The sequence below is a fragment of the Salvelinus sp. IW2-2015 genome, unplaced genomic scaffold (assembly GCF_002910315.2).
Source record: "Salvelinus sp. IW2-2015 unplaced genomic scaffold, ASM291031v2 Un_scaffold820, whole genome shotgun sequence".
Taxonomy (NCBI): Eukaryota; Metazoa; Chordata; class Actinopteri; order Salmoniformes; family Salmonidae; genus Salvelinus; species Salvelinus sp. IW2-2015.
In genome coordinates this window covers 102,094-124,219 of record NW_019942622.1, presented here as the reverse complement: position 1 = coordinate 124,219, position 22,126 = coordinate 102,094, and the positions used below count along the sequence as shown (strand labels likewise).

General features: G+C 43.2%; 1 pseudogene; it reads right to left on the bottom strand.

The window, feature by feature from the left end:
- The window catches only part of LOC112068992 (epidermal growth factor receptor substrate 15-like 1), a 68,999-nt pseudogene that overhangs the window by 35,231 nt on the left and 11,642 nt on the right, over nt 1–22,126 (bottom strand).

Sequence of the window (22,126 nt, the reverse complement as noted above, 5' to 3'; positions counted from 1 at the left end):
ATCAGTTCTATATGAAGTAGTATAAAGCTGTGGCTTGGAGCCGTGCTTCTCTATACTATGTAATGTATTCCATGTGAACCTGGTGACAACCCAAATAAAATAATTAATTGCATGACAGTCTTATGTTTTTCAATAAAATTCTCAGGAAAAACCTCTATATGTATTGTGATTAGTGACATTTACAATTAAACCCAACACGACCCAATACCATAACAATTGAAAAACCCTAAACAGTGTGTGTTTGAGACTTTGACCATTGAAGACCACAACAGTAGCTAATCCAGACCTTTCTGGAAGGGAATAAACCACACACAAAGGCAGTCGTTTCATGGACACTGATTAAGCGTAAAAGAAGGTCAAACTGAATTGCTTCATGAAGGAGTGGCTTGAATTGTGAGGATGACCACACAATTTATTTTCATCATGAGCCAAATCTATTGGTTTTCTACCCAAAATTGCTTAGAAAARGTTGTGATCTAMTTAATAAACACAAGAGACCAGCAAAATGGATAAAAGAGTGTACCGGTATATCAGGAACAGGGGCATCTAGCGGCCAAAACCTGGTACTTTCACACTACTTTATGGTAAATAATGCAAGCAACATAAAATACTAATTTCTCTGAACAGGGAAAAAAAAACACATCACCAGATTCGAAGGGAATACATTACATATTATGAAGAAGCAATACTCCAAGCAGCAGCTTCATGCTACTTGTCAAACATAGAGAACTYATACTGTATACTGGTTGTTGGGGTGGGATTGGCATGGSGTGTGGGGMGTRCKGTGGGTGGTCTCTTYGAGATTCRTAATGTCTGATTCATTGGTAGGAAGAAGTTAGGTCCAAATCAGATTTTGGGTACTATATTTATGGAATATTATCTGAATCCTATACATTTGAATAGCCAATTTGGGTGCAATCAAATTAGCTTAATGTCAGAAATAAAATGACATTACAACTGAAATGTTTTAGAAATGCCAATCTACCTGGTTCTAACTACAGAAACAATTTCTGAATATTCTGAGAAGGTGGGTGTCATGGCTTGCTGAAATGGCATGAAACGACTCTGTTGTGACTTGAGAATGTGTGTGACTCACGATAAAGGGGCAGTATGATGTGTGTTACACAGTGTTTTCCTTCTCGTGGCATAGCTCTAAGTTTCCCCTACAGTGTGTCCCTTATTCCTGTGGAGGGGTCTCGTTTCACTGGTGCGTAGGAGTGTTGGCCCAAACTTAAACCAACTTCCTCCTCTCTCAGTGACTGAGGCATAAAGGCCCGCAATTCAATAGCGGAGGATGAAGGGAATGAACAGGGGATGGAGAGGAGGGGAGGAAGAGAGGGGGGGAGGAGGAGAGAGGGAGGAGGGAGAGGAGGAGAGGGGGAGGAGGAGAGCTGAACTGGTTAAAGCAGGGGTGAGAGTGTTCTGGTTGTTCGTTTTCAAGTCACACACACACGCGCAGACACAAACACAGACACACACACGCAGACACACACACACACACGCAGACAAAAACACACGCAAACACACAGAGTTTCTGTTATGTTTGGCCTCCACTGCAACTCCTGTTTTTCCAAGGTTATTTTTAGTTGGCCAGCAGTTAAATGCGTAGGTAGCCTACTAAATATAGACCTCCGCCACAGGAAAATATGAAGTTACAGTGAGTTTTAAGTTGTATTCCACAAACTAATGCCCAGAAATAAAGTCTAAATGTGCAGGAACACGTCACCTGGGCAGCAGTGAATGAGGGCTTTTATTCAGAAGTCTAGCACAACTTTCCTTTTCTCTTAACGATATACAGATAGATGTATCTCAGTGATATACAGATAGATGTATCTTAGCGATATACAGATAGATGTATCTTAGCGATATACAGATAGATGTATCTTAGTCACATACAGATAGATGTATCTTAGTCACATACAGATAGATGTATTTAGTCACATACAGATAGATGTATCTTAGTCACATACAGATAGATGTATCTTAGTCCATACAGATAGATGTATCTTAGCGCATACAGATAGATGTATCTTAGCGATATACAGATAGATGTATCTTAGCGATATACAGATAGATGTATCTTAGCGATATACAGATAGATGTATCTTAGCGTGTATCTTAGTGATATACAGATAGATGTATCTTAGCGATATACAGATAGATCTTAGTGATATACAGATAGATGTATCTTAGCGTGTATCTTAGTGATATACAGATAGATGTATCTTAGCGTGTATCTTAGTGATATACAGATAGGAGTTTGATTATCCTTTTCTGCTTCTAAATCTTGTGAAATTCAGAGTACTTAATGACCTGGTTGTAAATGTTCTCTGACATAGCAGAAAACAGCGTTAGAAAAACAGATATTTTGATAGCCGCTGCTTTTTGAAAGATACAGAACATTATCCTCATAACTGATAGGATGCTGAATGTCACTTGCAGCTAAAGTATCTGGAGTGCAACTACACTGACTAAAAACAGTCATTCAAATGTAGATACAAAAATAGCAAGTGTGTGTGTGTGTGTGTGTGTGTGCGTGCGTGCGTGCGTGCGTGCGTGCGTGCGTGCGTGTAAAAGAGGTTGTGTATTGCAGAAGTGAGGTACCTGTAGGCTTGGGGCTGGGCCGGGGGCTGTGGGAGGTTAAGAGATTCCTGCTACCAGACAGACTGCCACCAGGCTGAGACAGAAACAGGAAGAGAAACACCACTAAGATCAACTCCATCAAGATACATTCCTTCAACTGAAAACAGGATGTCATTTCAATACCAATATATTCAATAAATATGAACAAAATTACATCCAATGTAATTTAAGCAATAAGGCCAATATACCACGGCTAAGGGCTGTTCTTAAGCACGACACAACGCAGAGTGCCTGGATACAGGCCTTAGCATATTGTCCATATACCACAAACCCTCGAGGTTCCTTATTGCTATTATAAACTGGTTACCAATGTAATTAGAGCAGTAAAAATAAATGTTTTGTCATACCCGTGGTATACGGTCTGATATACCACATTTGTCAGCCAATCAGCATTCAGGGCTCGAACCACCCAGCTTATAATTCAATATAAATGTATTCAAATATGACATACTGTAAATAAATTACCATAGAAAATAATACGTTAAATAATTCTGTCAGTAATTCAACATGTATTACCTTGATGGGGGGAGTAGGTTTTCTACTGAAGGGATCTGCTGAGGCAAACAGATCGGTTGTTTTCTTGAAGAAGTCTGAGGAAGCACCCTTGAATGGATCACTCTCTTTGAAGGGATCATCTGCTTCAAATGGATCTGAGAGGATTGAGACAAAATGTGACAAAGATCCTTGTGGATGGAAACATTTGTCATTAAAAAGGGTGGTAATATGGAGCATATACCACGTGGAGACCTTTCTGTTCTGTTCAGGTGTACTTCATTAGCCAAGCACATGTGCTTATAAACCACACACTTTTCTCTAAAGGAATAGAACCTCATAGCCTCTGGAACATACAGTCCAAGCCATGGAATTACAATCATTCCAGAATTCTTCCAACAATATGGTTCCGATAACACAACTATTTTGCATAAACATTCATTTGGTATAATACACTTATAAAGTTACCGTTGAAGGGATCTGCTTTGAAGGGGTCCTCTGTCTGGAAGGGGTCTGCGGCAGGAAGAGGTTCTGGTGTTGATTTGTTGCTGCTGAACATGGCTATCCTCGATTTGAAAGAGTCCTCCTGATTTGGGGGGAATTTTTTTTTTTTTGGGGGGGGGACAAAATATTCAGATTGTTCAACCTCAAAAGATTAAAAAAATCTTCTCCACTTCCATTCAAATCAACTGGATTGCCCAATGTTGGGACAACAACGCTTTACCAAGCGGAGCTGAGTGTAGACGCTTCTTATTGTAATCTCTAACATAATGAACATTGAATAAAAAGGTATCACGTCTGTCAGGTGTGAGCGACAGGAAGTGAGGTCACACTAAACACAGTGAGAGCTCCAAATGAATAGCTGGGTATATAAATATACACTGAGTGTAGAAATCATTAAGAACACCTTCCCAATATTGAGTTGCACCCCCCCTACGTTTTTCCCCTCAGTAGAGCTTCAATTCATTGGGGTATGGTGTTGAAAGCGTTCCACATGGATGCTGGCCCATGTTGACAGCAATGCTTCCCACAATTGAGTCAAGTTGGTTGGATGTCCTTCGGGTGGTGGACCATTCTTGTTACACACAGGAAACTGTTGAGCGTGAGAAACCCAGCAACGTTGCAGTTCATGACACAAACCGGTACGCCTGGCACCTACTACCATACCCCGTTCAAAGGCATTTCAATCTTTTGTCTTGCCCATTGACCCGCTGAATGGCACACATACACAATCCATGTCTCAATTGTCTGAAAGCTTAAAAATCCTTCTTTAACCTGTCTCCTCCCCTGATTGAAGTGSATTTAACAAGTGACATCAAAAAGGGATTGTAGTCTATGTCATGGAAAAAGCAAGTTAGATTATTCATGTTTTGTACTCTCAGTGTATATTCAAGTATAGGCAAGCTCTTTCCAGTCTTCGGTCGTCTTCATTAAGCCACTACTTAGCTAAATGTTTTGCAACGGAAAACAAAAATGAGCATTTCTTATTCAGGTAGTCACTCCCGGTTTCAAAACAGTTTCATTCCATTTGATGCCTKATGAACACYACCCTGGTATCATGACAACACTACTCACCCTGGCTCCAAATTCTCCGTTCTCCCTCTCTGAGAATCCTACTTCGCTCATGTCTGCCAGGTTGGTCATGCTGCCAGCATGAGTCTGGCTGTGGGTTCCGTTCAGTGCGTTGTTYTATTGCTCTATAGTCTTAGTCACCTCCTGTTGACTGTCCTGGATCTGAGAAAGCTTACTACGAGCCTAAAGGGATAAAGGGATGTCAGTGGGTCTCCAGTAACACCGGTTGTTCTAGTAAAAGAGAGTAAGTATGTAGGGTTGTTACGGTGACCGTATTACCCGCCACACCGCCAGTCACGAGTCACAAAGGCAGTTAAATTCCACATGACTGTTTAGTCACGGTAACAAGGCTTCTTCCAAGCTCTGATGCTGCTGATGGTCATTAGAAACCTACCAAACTTGCCAACTGCCTGGTACTCAGCACTCTATTGTCCCTCTAATCACTCTGACATCAATACAAATGTGTTGGAACATCTAAATCAAACACTTCATGAGAGCCCATTGTGACGGCCCTGTCACACCATGAGCTCATGTTGCACAACATTTCTATTGGCTATGATATTGTGGGAGAAAACAGAGTGATGGCATGTTAATGGTCCATTCTAAATCAAAATTAATTTKACACATATATTATTTAAACAAGATTAAATTAAAAATAGTTTGATAGGCTAATACTGTCACCCATCACTTGTGAATGGCGTATTATCACTTGTGAATGGAGTATTATCACTTGTGAATGATGTATTATCACTTGTGAATGACGCCCAGCGTAAGACAAGGAACAGCGGATGCCTTTTCTTTTTTTTTTTGCAACTATTTAAAATCATAGTGGCATACCTCATACCACAAGATTAGGGAGTATCATTTACACCATAAAATTGCACCTTTATAATAAAGCATTACATGCATAAATCGCATTTGCGGTCACTTGAGGAAGGTGTTTTCCAGCTAATTGATTGCATTTTGGAACATTTTAGTCATTTAGCAGATGCTCTTATCCCGAGCGATGTACAGGAGCAATTAGGGTTAAGTGCCTTGCTCAAGGGCACATCGGCAGATGTCCACCTAGTTGGCTCGGGGATTCGAACCAGCGACCTTTCGGTTACTGGCTCAAAGTTCTTAACCACTAGACCACCTGCCGCCCCTTAAATAAATATAAAATAGTTTGTCAACATTTTAAGCTAAATGCGCTAAATCGGTTGCGTAGAAATGGTTTTTTGATGCTAGTGGTTGTATTAATTTGGGATCTATCGCATSCCACAACTGTCCCAGACTATGCATGAAATATTTATTTCCTCGCACAGAAGGACAAATTGACCAATAGAAAATGTCAACTTTTGTACTATGGTGCTTAATTTACTATAACTGTAAACGAAGCACYTAGGAATACCTATTTCTTTGTTAACCGCTCAACACAGAAGAGCCACGTGTGCACGCTCCCTCGGAAAATCAGTTGAAYAAAATATCCTTTCTATTTTATTCAGCTTTGTTCAATTGTATTCTTCATACTATAAAATAACGCCATGGAATTCTAAGCAAATCTTGTCTGCTGAAAGCCCCAGCGTAGCCCACAGCCATATGGCATAGCCAGTTAGCCAGATCAGGGACTAACATAAGGACAACTCAGAGCATTATAATAATTCWCTGTATTAGACTACACTTTCTTCATACCATGTTTCTTTGGATATGTCMAAAATAAATCATGGATTTATTCAACTTWAAAAAWAWAWWWAWAWWTATGTAGATGTTCAAAAGGTCTGCATCAGTGGCTTGTAGGCTATACGTGGATGGCAGGAGATGCTTAACGTGTTTATGTGAARTAARGGTCAATTACCGTTAGACCGACAGTTATTTTGCTTAACAATTACCGGCTGCCAAAATGTCATGTAACCCTACATTTAAAACTTTATTAATAAAAGCCTGCAGGGACAATGGGTTGTCAGTCTACAAAAAATAATACTGTCTGTTCTTGTGAAAGTCCCATCCAGAAACAAGCCCTAGCCCGTACCCTTTAGTCCAGGGTTTTTTAAACTACGGGCAGGGGTCTCAATTTGGGCCCTGGGCATGTGAGAGGTGGGTAGCGAGTCATGAGAATACACCTAGAAATCACACACAATTTCTTCTAAATTGGGGTCGTTGTAGGACGATTTGGGTCACGGGAGGACGGTCAATTTCTCATTTTGGTTCTTGAGCTGCAAAAGTTTAAGAACCCCACGCTAGATCTGAAAGCATRGGATAGGTAGAAGCAAAAAATGGGAACATTTTCATTTTCCAGATAGACATTAAAAAGTTACATTCTACTCCAAACGTGACGCCATCTTCATTTAATACAACATTTTGTCGATGATAATGAGCTATAGCATCTCTCTATCCACGTACCTGGTTGATCTCATCCTGGGTGGCCTTCAGTGACTTGATGATGGAGTCTAGCTGCATGCGTCCGGCCAGTAGGTTCTGCTCTAGCTGCTTCTCCTCCAACTGCAGTTTGTTCAGGTCAGACTTGGTACGGCTCAGCTCATTCTCCTGACTATGCAGGTCAGACTCCTGGCTGTGGATCTGGGTCTGTAAGGATGAGATCTGGAAGGAGGGAGAAGAGGAATCCTATGTAAATAAGATGCGATAAGCGCTAGTGACGGCCTGTAACATTTACATTTAAGTCATTTAGCAGACGCTCTTATCCAGAGCGACTTACAAATTGGTGCATTCACCTTATGACATCCAGTGGAACGGCCACTTTACAATAGTGCATCTAAATCTTTTAAGGGGGGGGGGTGAGAAGGATTACTTTATCCTATCCTAGGTATTCCTTAAAGAGGTGGGGTTTCAGGTGTCTCCGGAAGGTGGTGATTGACTCCGCTGTCCTGGCGTCGTGAGGGAGGACAGCGGAGTAAATGGGTAAATGGGGACAATCGTTTTGGACATTCAGATAAGCTTCTATAACTGGGATTAGGGGTGGCACATATACCATATAACCGTGTAACCAATGAAGATCACCATGGAACAAACAGCTGACTGAAGACGGGACAGTTGAGTCCGTTTCTGCTGTAACATGGACTCTACAACGTTCTTAACTTTGTGGCTCCTTGCTGAAACAAGCAAGGTGTTGTCGCAAATGAGTCTTCGGKTGCCTAGGCAACACCCCGCTCCCTGCAGAAGCAGCACATGCAGTCAGGAGCGGAGGAGAGGAGAATAAAATAAAAAAGTACAACAAATGAATAATTGGCTAGTCGAAACGGTTATAACGGCGATCATTTGGTTGACCAATAACCGGCATCCAAAATTCTATGGCTGTCACAGCCCGAAGCGGGGACAGAGTTGTTCCTGTCTAAACCATGATCGTATAGGTGTGTTGCTGACTGACCAGCGTGGACTGATCCTGACACTTCAGATGGACGTCTTTCAGCATGCCCTCCAGCTTGTTCCTCTGCTGGTCCATCTCCTCCAGCTGCTGCTGAGCATCCTGCTTCTGGGCCTCCAGGTCCTGCAGACCACCGCTCTCCTGGTCCAGGTCCCCCTGCATCTCCTGTTAAAATACATACAGTAATCAGACCAGACCACCGCTCTCCTGGTCCCCCTGCATCTCCTGTTAAAATACATACAGTAATCAGACCAGACCACCACTCTCCTGGTCCCCCTGCATCTCCTGTTAAAAGACATACAGTAATCAGACCAGACCACCGCTCTCCTGGTCCAGGTCCTCCTGCATCTCCTGAGGGAATGGTGGGAGGGAAGGAGAGCGGCGCAGACCTCAGCAATAGAGATATAGGCGCTTTCTCAATTTGTCTTTCCTTGATTCCTTGCATCCTCTCTCCTCACCTCCATCCCAAAAAACATTGGAAGTTCAGGTTTGAGGGGAGGTGGAGTCAGATATTTTCCTCCAATCTGTTTTGAGTAGTTGTGGTTGAACAAGCTGTGTAGTCCATGAGACACTTCAGGATGAGAGTTCCTTTCCCCTGGATTAGACCCATTGAGAATGATTCATCCATAAAATGGGTCCCTGACTCCCTGTGTCTCACCTGAATTTCCCTGTTCTTCTGTCTGATGGCTTCCTCTTTGTCCCTGATGTCCTGCTCCAGAGTGTACTTCTCTCTGCAACAGCATCACACATCACACACCCACACACACACCACACACCGACACACACACACACACACACCACACACACACACACACACACACACACACACACACACACACACACACACACACACACACAGAGCTAGGTGAGAAAGGATCATGTGAAATTGTACGTTATTAACCTCCCCCAAGTGCTTGGAGATTAGTTGACTGTGCAGTGTCTGGGGGATCTGCGAGTATGGATCGAGAAACACTGCCCTAGCCAATGCTAGACACGGCAACAAGGCCTTGTGTCACCAGTTACCTGAGTGTATCCCACTGTAAAAGATAAGAGTGATGAGGAGGCAGTATGAAGAGAGGACACGGTTTACAGAACACACATCAGGGAAACCACAAGGACGACATAGAGGATCAGTAGGGAAACCAGAGAGACTGTCTGTCCCAAAACATAGCTTCCTATCCTCATCTCCTTGGCTGTGCTTCATAGTCATTGGGCAATTCTGTACACAAAGTACAATTTCTGTGAACAACAGACAATAAAAAGTAGATTTAATCCAAACGAAGATCTCCCCTGGCTGTTAAAAGAAATTACAAACAAAGATGTCCTTCCAGCCGAGCAATAGGGGTTAGGGTTAGTGATCTAGGCTTAGTGATCTAGGCTCAGGTTCTAGGCTTAGTTCTAGGCTTAGTATCTAGGCTGAGTTCTAGGTTAGTGTTCTAGGTTAGGTTCTAGGGTTAGTGTTCTAGGCTTAGTGTTCTGGGCTCAGTGTTCTGGCTCATGTCTGGGCTCAGTGTTCTAGGCTCAGTGTTCTAGCGCTCAGTGTTTGGGCTCAGTTTCTGGTTAGTGTTCTAGGGCTTAGAGTTCTAGGGTTAGAGTTCTAGGCTTAGAGTTCTAGGCTTAGAGTTCTTAGGCTTAGAGTTCTAGGTCAGTGTTCTAGGCTAGTGTTCTAGGCTTAGTGTTCTAGGCTTAGTGTTCTAGGGTTAGAGTTCTAGGGTTAGTGTTCTAGGCTTAGTGTTCGTGGCTCAGTGTTCTAGGCTCAGTGTTCTGGGCTCAGTGTTCTGGCTTAGTGTTCTGGGCTTAGTGTTCTGGGCTTAGTGTTCTGGGAGGGGCTCACCTCTTGCAGCTGGGCGATTTCCTGACTGATTGCCATCCAGCTTCTTTGATGCCTGTCAGGTCAGTGACTCTGTAGAAACTGCTGCTGTCCTGGGGGGGGGGGGGGCAGAGGATGATGAAGAGAGGGAGGAATGAACAGGGTGACAGAAGAGAGTAAGATAAATAAAAAAGGCAAAAAAGGGGTAGAGAGTGGGGTGTGGAGAAACAGAGGAGAGAAGAAGAGTGTGTCAGAGAGATTCTGCTCTGAGGGAGAGAGAGGAGCTCCCTACTGCTGCATCACCACAACGTTAACACAGGAAGGAGCTCTGTCGCATGCTGGGTATGCAGTACATAGTCAACGGTAGGCTTCGGGGGGACTCCTACGGTAGGTACACCTATAGCTCATCTCTTCGCAGTAGTACTGTAGACTACTTTATCACCGACCTCAACCCAGGGTCTCTCAGAGTGTTTACAGTCAGGCGACTGACACCCCTATCAGTTCACAGCAAAATCACAATCTACTTGAACGGAGCAATAAGTCAACCATGAGGCATCMAAGCCCAACAAACTGCATACTATTAAGGAATGTTATAGATAGACAGAGGGTATTGTAGAATCCTACCAAACCTGGCCAACAACAAATCTACTCCCTCCTCGACAACTTCCTGGACAAAATGTTTTCCTGCAATAGTGAAGATGTAAACTTAGCAGTAGGAAGCCTGAATAATATATTTTACCTATCAGCTAACATATCAAATTTAAATTCAGGCAGAAAACCTAAGACAACTAACATCAATGAGAAATGGTTTGATGTTGAATGTAAAATCCTAAGAATTTTTGGGGGAGAAACCTAATCCAACCAAAAACATAGAGAAGCTGAAAAGCTGAGCCTATGGCTTCACTATGCTGAATCACTAAAACAATACAGAAAAAGAAGGAACAGCATGACAGAAAACAGCTCAACGTGATTTAAGAATGCATAGAATCAAATCACTTCTGGGAAAATTGTAACGCACTAAACAAAAAACACAAAGAGCTATCTATCCAAAATGGAGATGTACGGATAAAACCACTTCTCCAACCTTTTGGACATATAACAAAGAACCAAAAGCTAAACGATATACATGATCATTTACTAAACTTAGAATCAGCTACTAAAGACCAGAACCCACTGGATTCTCCAATTACATTGGATGAACTACAGGATCAAACCCTACAACCTAAAAGGGCCTGTGGTGTTGATGGTATCCTCAATGAAATTATCAAATATACAGACCACAAATTCAAATAGGCTATTCTTAAACAACATTGACTGATTTGATCACCCCAATCCACAAAAGTGGAGACAAATTTTACCGCAATAATTACAGTGGAATAGGCGTCAGCCGTAATCTCTGAAAAATCCAACATTTACTCAGTGAAAACAACTTCCTGGGCAAATGACAAATTGGCTTCTTACCAACATACCATATGACAAAGCACGTATTCATCCTACACACCCTAATTGACAAACAAAACAAAAGTCTTCACGCTTTGTTGATTTCAAAACTTGGCATGAGGGTCTGCTATACAAATTGATAGAAAGCGGTGTTGGGAGGGAAAGCATATGACATTATTAAATCAATGTACACAAACAACAAGTGTGCAGTTAAAATTGGCAATAAAACACAGATTTATTTTCTCAGGGCCGTGGGGTGAGACAGGGATGCAGCTTGAGCCCCACACTTTTCAAAATATATATCAATGAATTGGCGAGGGCACTACAACAGTCTGTAGCACCCGGCCTCACCCTACTAGAATCTAAAGTCAAATATCTACTGTTTGCTGATGATCTGGTGCTTCTGTCACCAACCAAGGAGGGCCTACAGCAGCACATAGATCTTCTGCACAGATTCTGTCAGACCTGGGCCCTGACAGTAAATCTCAGTAAGACCAACATAATGGTATTCCAAAATAGGTCCAGTAGCCAAGACAACAAACACAAATTCTATCTAGACACTGTTGCCCTAGAGCACACAAAGAATTATTCCTACCTAGGCCTAAACATCAACACCAAAGGTAACTTCCACAAAGCTGTGAACGATCTAAGAGACAAGGCAAGAAGGGCCTTCTACGCCATCAAAATGAACATAAAACATCACAATTAGGATCTGGCTAAAATACTTCAATCAGTTATCGAACCTATGGTTGTGAGGTCTGGGGTCCACTCACCAACCAAGAAGTCACAAAATGGGACAAACACCCAATTGCGATTCTGCATGCAGAAATCTGCAAAAATATACTTTGTGTACGATGCAAAATCCCGAACAATGCAGGCATGCAGAATTAGGACTATACCCACTAGTTATCAACATCCAGAAAAGAGCCGCTAAATTCTACAATCACCTAAAAAGGGAAGCGGTGCCCACACATTCCACAACAAAGCCATCACCTACAGAGAGATCAACCTATAGAAGAGTCCCCTCAGCCAGCTGGTTCTGGGGCTCTCTGTTCACAAACACAAACAGACCCCACAGAGCCCCAGGACAGAAACACATTTAGACCCAACCAAATTATGAGAAAGCGAAAAGATAATTACTTGACACACTGGACAGAATCAACCAAAAAACAGAGCAAACTAGAATGCTATTTGGCCCTAAACAGAGAGTACACAGTGGCAGAATACCTGACCACTGTGACTGACCCAAACTTAAGAAAATCCTTGACCATGTACAGACTCAGTGAGCATAGCCTTGCTATTGAGAGAGACCGCCATAGCCTGTCTTCTCTTGAGAGCCAGGTCTGCCTATGTGCACACTGCTCACAAAATGAGGTGTAAACTGAGCTACACTTCCTTACCACCAGCCAAATGTATGACCACATTAGAGAGACATATTTTTCACAGATTACACAGATCCACAAAGAATTTGAAAACAAATCAAACATTGATAAATTCCCATATCTGTTAGGCTACATACCGCAGTGTGAAATCACAGTTGCATGATTTGTGGGCCATTGCCATGAGAAAAGAGCAAAAAAGTGGAGCACAAACATTGCAAAWACAACCTATATTTATCTGTTTATTTATTTCCAACTACTTACACATTGCTACAACACTTTACATAGCCAATAATATAACATTTGAAACATCTATAAACTTTTGTGAGTGTAATGTTCACTAATGTTTCCCTTGTTTGTCTATTCCATTTGCTTTGGCAATGTAAACATGTTTCCCATGCCAATAAAGCCCTTTGAATTGAGAGAGAGAGAAAGAGAAAGATTCCACAGTGAACTGAATCAGACAGTGGTGTTATCACTCTAGATCACCACAAGGTGGCAGTGTTCGCCTTGAAAACAGTAACATTCTGAGGTGAGGCTGGAAATACTAGAATGCATTCATCCCTTCCTTGGCATTGGTAATACATAAACAATAGGTCATGACACACCAAAGGAAATACATCTGTACAAATCTTGTGCATTACACTGTGAAACAAAGGACAGTGACACAACACCAGATAGTAACACGACACAGTAACACGACACAAGACCAGACAGTAACACGACACAGTAACACGACACAACACCAGACAGTAACACGACACAGTAACACGACACAAGACCAGACAGTAACACGACACAGTAACACGACACAACACCAGACAGTAACACGACACCAGACAGTAACACGACACCAGACAGTAACACGACCAGACAGTACCACGACACCAGACAGTACCACGACACCAGACAGTACCACGACACGACACCAGACAGTAACACGAACAACCAACAAGTAACACAACAACACCAGAGAGTAACACAACACAACACAGTAACACAACACAACACCAGACAGTAACACCAGACGGTAAAACAACACCAGACAGTAACACCAGACAGTAACACAACACCAGACAGTAACACCAGACGGTAAAACAACACCAGACAGTAACACAACACCAGACAGTAACACAACACCAGACAAATAAACAGTAACGTATGTGATGTGTCAAAAAAGTTTGTGCAAAAAAGGGTCAATGCAGAGAGTTAAATAGTTAACCAAATAGCTACCCAAACTAGCTTGGAGGTAAAAGCAGTTCAGGGTCCTGTTGGTTCCAGAGTTGGTGCATCCGTGCAGCTTGCCATGCAGTAGCAGAGAGAACGGTCTATGACTAGGGTGGCTGGAGTCTGAACATTTTTTGAGCATTCCTCTGACACCGCCTGGTATAGAGGTCCTGGATGTCAGGGAGCTTGGCCCCAGTGATGTACTGGGTTGTGGGTTGTAAGCAACACCCGTTGTAGCGCCTTGATGTCAGATGCCTTGCAGTTACCATACCAAGCGGTGATGCAGCCAGTCAAGATGCTCTCAATGGTGCAGCTGTAGAACTTGAGGATCTGAGGGCCCACGCCAAATATTTTCAGCCTCCTGAGGGGGAAGAGGCGTTGTGTTGCACCTCTTCACAACTGCGTTGGTGTGTGTGGACCATTCCTTAGTGATGTGGACAACGGGGGAACTTGAAGCTCTCAACCCGCTCCACTACATCCCTGTCGATGTGAATGGGGGCGTGCTCGACCTTCCATTTCCTGTAGTCCACGATCACCTCCTTTTTGTCTTGCCGAAGTTGAGGGAGAGGTTGTTGTCCTGGCAACACACTGCCAGGTCTCTGACCTCCTCCCTATAGGCTGTCTCATCGCCGTTGGTGATCAGGCCTACCACCGTCGTGTCTTCAGCAAACTTATTGGCGGTGTTGGAGACGTGCGCGGCCACGCAGTCGTGGGTGAACAGGGAGCCACCCTGATGGGCCCCTGTGTTAAGGGTCAGCGTGGCAGATGTGTTGTCGCCTACCCTTACCACCTGGGGGCGGCCCGTCAGGAAGTCCAGGATCCAGTTGCAGAGGGAGGTATTTAGTCCCAGGGTCCTTAGCTTAGTGATACGCTATGAGGGCACTATGGTGGTGAACACTGAGCTGTTGTCAATGAACAGCATTCTAACATAGGTGTTCCTCTTGTCCAGGTGGGAAAGGGCAGTGTGGAGTGCAATAGAGATTGCATCATCTGTGGATCTGTTGGAGCGGTATGTGAATTGGAGTGGGTCCAGGGTGTCTGGGATGATGGTGTTGATGTGAGCCAAGACCAGCCTTTCCAAGCATTTAATGGCTCCAGGTGTGAATGATATGGGGCGATAGTAATTTAGGCAGGTTACCATGGCGTTCTTGGGCACATGGACCATGGTGGTCTCAGATAGCAGTTCACATTAATCTCAGATCAGAACATGACAGACAGTTGGAGGAGGCAGCAGGTCTATGAACATGACAGACAGTTGGAGGAGGCAGCAGGTCTATGAACATGACAGACAGTTGGAGGTGGCAGCAGGTCTATGAACCTGACAGAACAGTTGGGAGGAGGCAGCAGGTCTATGAACATGAACAGACAGTTGGAGGAGGCAGCAGGTCTATGAACCTGACAGACAGTTGGAAGGCAGCAGGTCTATGAACTGACAGAAGTTGGAAGAGGCAGCAGGTCTATGAACGACGACGACAGTTGGAGAGGCAGCAGGTCTATGAACCTGACAGACAGTTGGAGGAGGCAGCAGGTCTATGAACATGACAGACAGTTGGAGGAGGCAGCAGGTCTATGACATATGACAGACAGTTGGAGAGGCGCAGGTCTATGAACTGAAGACAGTTGGAGGAGGCAGCAGGTCTATGAACATGACAGACAGTTGGGAGGAGGCAGCGCAGGTCTATGAACCTGACAGACAGTTGGAGGAGGCAGCAGGTCTATGAACATGACAGACAGTTGGAGGAGGCAGCATGGTTTTATGAACATGACAGACAGTTGGAGAGGGCAGCAGGTCTATGAACATGACAGACAGTTGGAGAGGCAGCAGGTCTATGAACATGAACAGAAAGTTGGAGGAGGCAGCAGTTCTATGAACCATGACAGACAGTTGGGAGGCAGCAGGTCTATGAACATGACAGACAGTTGGAGGAGGCAGCAGGTCTATGAACATGACAGACAGTTGGAGAGGCAGCAGGTCTATGAACCTGACAGACAGTTGGAGGAGGCAGCAGGTCTATGAACATGACAGACAGTTGGAGGAGGCAGCAGGTCTATGACATGACAGACAGTTGGAGAAGGCGCAGGTCTATGAACATGAAGACAGAGCTGCCTAAAGCACAACATTGGGAAGTAAAGTGTTTTTGAGAGAGTTTGAAATGGAGTACAGTAAAGCTACAGATAGGAGGTGCTGGGGAGATGGGAGAGGGGCAGAGAGAGGGATGACGACAAGAAAGTGGAGAGGAGAGCGGTAGAGGGTTGGTGAGAGGGATCTCACCCAGGAGGCGCGTGGCAGTCCTCTCAGAGGGGGGTATCACTTCGGGGAGGGGTACGAGGAGGGGGAGGTGAGGAACTAGGGGTGAGGGAGTGACTTACAGAACAGAGCGTGGGGTGGTCCTCTCAGAGGGGGGGTATCACTTCGGGGGAAAGGGTACGAGGAGGCGGAGAAGGTGAGGAACTAGGGGTGAGCGGAGTGACTTACAGGAACAGAGGGTGGTGGTCCTCTCAGAGGGGCGGGATCATGTCAGTTGTGAGGGTCTGGGAGCGGTCCAATCCTTGGTGGACTTTCTGCTGGATCAGCCACTAGCCAAAGGAACTGCTCTCTGGACAGCTTTCCTGTCTGCTTGGTGTCACCAGACCCTAGTGAACAAGATACATTACATTTAGGTTTGCTAAATTACTGTGTCACTTGTTTAAAATTTTGCTGCTTTTCCCAAATTCTGGTTGCAGCGATTGCAGGTTTTGTGCTTATTCCCTCTTGGTTACAGCAATGTCCCAACCGGAGATTTCCGTAAAACCAGGTCATTTGGGAAAGATTAAAGATAAATTTTGCTACCCTCATTACATTGTAGTCAGTTAACAGGTACTGTGTATTCTAATCCAGAGTCATTTACCATAATGCATTCACATTCAGTAGGAAAGAAAACGACATATCACGATCACTGCAGGTAACATTTTGTTAACGTGTACTGTACTGGTCCAACAAGACAATGCCCAATATGTCACTGTATGATTGGCCAATGAAAATAGTTTTTCTTGTTTTTGCCCAAAAACTTTATGATGAGAGTACATCTGTTATTATACACCAGTGTAACAAAACATTAAGAACACCTTCTTAACATTGAGTTGCACCCCCCCCCCCTCTTGCCCTCAGAACAGCCTCATTTGTCGGGGCATGGACTCTACAAGGTGTCGAAAGCATTACACAGGGATGCTGACCCATGTTGACTCCAATGCTTCCCACACTTGTGTCAAGTTGGCTGGATGTCCTTTGGATGGAGGACCATTCTGATGCACACAGGAAACTGTTGAGCGTTAAACAATAACAGCAGCGTTGCGGTTCTTGATACAAACCGGTGCGCCTGGCACCTACTACCATACTACCACCATACTACCACCATACTACTACCATACTACTACCATACTACTACCATACTACTACCATACTACTACTATACTACTATACTACTACCATACTAATACTATACTACTACCATACTACTACTATACCACAACATACCACTACCATACTACTACCATACTACTACAATACTACTACCATACTACTACCATACCACACCCATACTACTACTATACTACTACCATACTACTACTATACCACAACATACTACTACCATACTACTACAATACTACTACCATACTACTACCATACTACTACCATACCACACCCATACTACTACTATACTACCACCATACTACTACTATCATACTACTACTATACTACAACCATACTACTACCATACTAATACTATACTACTACTATACTACTACCATACTACTACCATACCACACCCATACTACTACTATATAAGTCGCTCTGGATAAGAGCGTCTGCTAAATGACTTAAATGTAATGTAAATGTATACTACTACCATACTACTACCATACTACTACCATACTACTACRATACTACRACCATACTACCACCATACTACCACCATGCTACTACTATACCACACCCATACTACTACTATACTACCACTATACTACCACCATACTACCACCATACTACTGCTACAACCACCATACTACCGCCATACGATTACCATACTAATACTATACTACTACCATCATACTACCACCATACTACTACCATACTACTACTATAATATTACCCAACTACAACCATACTACTGCCGTACTACTACTATACTGCTACCACACGACTATTATACTACTACCATACTACTACTGTACTACCACCATAACACTACCATACTACTACCATACCACTACTGCTATACTACTACCGTACTACTACCATACCACTACTGCTACTACTATGCTGCTACCATACTACTACTATACCACTACCATACTACCACTATACTACTACTATACTACTACCATACTACCATACTACTACCATACCACTGCCATACTACTACTATACTACTCCCATGCTACTACTATGCTACTACTATGCTACTACTATACTACTGCCATACTACTACCACACTACTACCATGCTGCTACTATACTACTACCATACTACCACCATACTGCAACTATACTACTACCATACTACCACTATACTACTACCATACTACTACCATGCTACCACTATGCTACTGCCATACTACCATGCTACTACCATACTATTACTATAATACTACCATACTACCACTATACTACGACCATACCACTGCCATACTACTACTGCTATACTACCACCATACTACTACCCTACTACTACTATACTACTGCCGTACTACTACTATGCTACTACTATACTACTACCATACCCTGTTCAAAGGCACTTAAATATATTGTCTTGTCCATTCCCCCTCTGAATAGCACACATACACAATCCATGTCTCAATTGTCTCAAGGCTTAAAAATCCTTCTTTAACCCGTCTCCTCCCCTTCATCTCCACTGATTGAAGTGGATTGAACAAGCGACATCAATAAGGGATCATAGCTTTCACCTGGATTCAACTGGTCGGTTTATGTCATGGAAAGAGCAAAACGTGTTCCTAATGTTTTGTCCACTCAGTGTGTTTGTAAGGTGTTAGATTAACAATATGTAAGTCTAAGGTGCAGGCCATTCTGTCTCTCACCAGATCTGTGCCAGCATGGTCTTAGAAAGGCTGGATAGCATGAAGATCTCCATGACTTCCCCTCCGGTGACAAGACCGTCCATGTCTGTGTCTGTCTTCAGGAAGATGTCATTATAACGTCCTCTGTCTGCCACCGGGACCACCCAGTTCACTACTGCAGGTGACTAGCACACAGGAGAGAGGACAGGACTATCAACCCAGTTCACTACCGCAGGTGACTAGCACACAGGAGAGAGGACAGGAGAGAGGACCGGAGAGAGGATAGAAAAACAGGACCGGAGAATAGGAGATACAATCTTTGGACAGAATCCTAATCCCTAACTATGTGTGCATACCTTGCCTTTTCAGAAATCATGCATTCATGTCAATCAATGGGCATTAAACACTCTTTGATGGTATGCATATGTACGCAAATTAAGGAGTGTAGCTTTAAAGCCAGGACACTATGTCCTATGATTGTTCGCATGCCTTCTTAAAAAAGTGTAATGTTTTTGTGTCTGAGGTTATGATGACACATTGTGGGTCTGGCATCATTTCCCTTTCAATGAAACCTGTTCCTCTAAATCAACAGACACATTCCTTTACAACAAACAGATGACTAAGAAAGGAACCACTCAGGGATAGAAGACAATTCAGAGAATGTTGCCAAACAAGTCTACTTTTATGAGAGATGAACCATTCCAGTGGGTGAAGAGTTAGGGTTTATGACAGAGGAACCATTCCAGTGGGTGAAGAGTTAGGGTTTATGACAGAGGAACCATTCCAATAGGTGAAGAGTTAGGGTTTATGACAGATGAACCATTCCAGTAGGTGACGAGTTAGGGTTTTATGAGATGAACAGTTAGTGGTGAAGAGTTGGGTTTAATGACAGAGGAACTGTGAAGGAGACAGAATTCCCGAATAGGTGAAGAGTTAGGGTTTATGACAGATGAACCATTCCAGTAGAAAGCTGTATGACAAGATGCGTGGTAGGTTAGGGTTTATGAAGATGACCAGAGTGAAGATAGGTGACAGAGGAACCTGGGGTAAGGTTAGGTTTAGACAGAGGAACATTAGTGGTAGAGTTAGTTATGACAGATGACCATTCCAACGGTGAAGAGTGTAGGGTATGACAGATGACAGTAGGTGAAGAGTAGGGTTTATGACAGATGAACCATCCTAGGGTAAGCAGTTAGGGTTTATGACAGATGAACCATGTCCAGATAGGTTAGAGTTTAGGGTTTATGACAGAGAACCATTCGAGTAGGTGAAGAGTTAGGGTTTGAAGACGTGGAAAAGAGCTAACCCATTAGGTGAAGATTAGGTTTATGACAGATTAACATTCCAGTAGGTGAAGAGTTAGGGTTGTATGACAGAGAACCAGCTGGTGAAGACTTAGCGTTCATGACAGATGAACCAGTAGGTGAAGAGTTAGGGTTTATGACAGATGAACCATTCAAGAGGTTGGAGTTAGGGTTTAATGACAGCATGAACATCCAATAGTAAGAGTTGGTATGACAGATGAACCATTCCAATAGGTGAAGAGTTAGGTTATGACAGATGAACCATTCCAATAGGTGAAGAGTTAGGGTTTATGACAGATGAACCAGTGGGTGAAGAGTAAGGGTTTATGACAGATGAACCAGTAGTTGAAGATAGGGTAACAATTGATAGGTTGAAGAGTTGACAATCAGTAGGTGAAGAGTTAGGGTTTGACGAGATGAACCATTCCGAATAGGTGAAGAGTTACGGGTTTATGACAGATTAACCAGTAGTGAGAGTTAGGGTTATGACACAGATTGAAGCGTGGGTGAAGTTAGGGTTATGACAATGAACCAGTAGTGAAGAGTTAGGGTTTTGACAGATTGAACCAGTAAGGTGAGAGGTTAGGGTTTAATGGACAGATGAACCAGTGGTGGAGTAGGGTTTTGACAGAATGACCCAGTAGTGAAGAGTAGGGTTTATGACAGATGAACACAATAGTGAAGAGTTAGGGTTTATGACATTGAACCATAGGTGAAGGTAGGGACTGAGAGAGAACCATTCCAAGAGGTGCAGAGTTAGGGTTTATGACAGAGTAACCAGTAGGTGAAGAGTTAGGGTTTATGAAGATGAACCAGTAGGGTGAAAGAGTTAGGGTTATGACAGATGAACCATATAGGTGAAGAGTTAGGTTTATGACAGAGAACCAGTAAGGGAAGAGTTAGGGTTTATGACAGATGAACCATTTAGATTTGTAAGAGTTAGGGTTTATGAAAGATGAACCATTCCAGTAGGTGAAGAGTTAGGGTTATAAGAGATGAACCATAGGTGAAGATTAGGGTTTATGACAGATTGAACCAGTAAGGTTGAAGAGTTAGGGTTTATGACAGATTAAACCAGTAGTGAAGAGTTAGGGTTTATGACAGATGAACCAGTAGGTGAAGAGTTTAGGGTTATATGTTCAGATGAACCATTCAATAGGTGAAGAGTTAGTGTATGAGATGAACCATTCCAATAGGTAAAGTTAGGGTTTATGACAGATGAACCATCCAATAGTGAAGAGTTAGGGTTTATGACAGATGAACCAGTGGGTGAAGAGTTTAGGTGTTAATGACAGATGAACAGTAGGTGAAGAGTTAGGGTTTATGACAGATGAACCAATTCCAATAGGTGAAGAGTTAGGGTTTATGACAGATGAACCAGTGGGAAGAGTTAGGGTTTATGACAGATGAACCAGTAGGTGAAGAGTTAGGGTTGTATGACAGATTAACCAGTAGGTGAAGAGTTAGGTTTATGACAGATGAACCAGTGGGTGAAGAGTAGGGTTATGACAGATTAACCATTCCAATGGTGAAGAGTTAGGGTTATACATACCAAGAATTTTTGCAGAGAACCAGTAGTAAGAGTTTAGGGTTATGACAGATGAACACAGTAGTGAGGCGTTCGGGTTTATGACAGATAACCAGTAGGTGAGATGTAGGGTTAGACAGATGACCAGTCAAGAGGTGAAGAGTTAGGGTTTATGACATGATTAAACCAGTGGGAAGTGTTTTAGGTTAGACAGATGCACCCATAGGTGAATAAAAGAGGAAAGGAAAAGAAAAGGAGGTGTAGAGAAAAAGCAGAGGGAGAGAGAGGGAGAAGGAAGAGAAAAAAGGAAGGTGGAGAG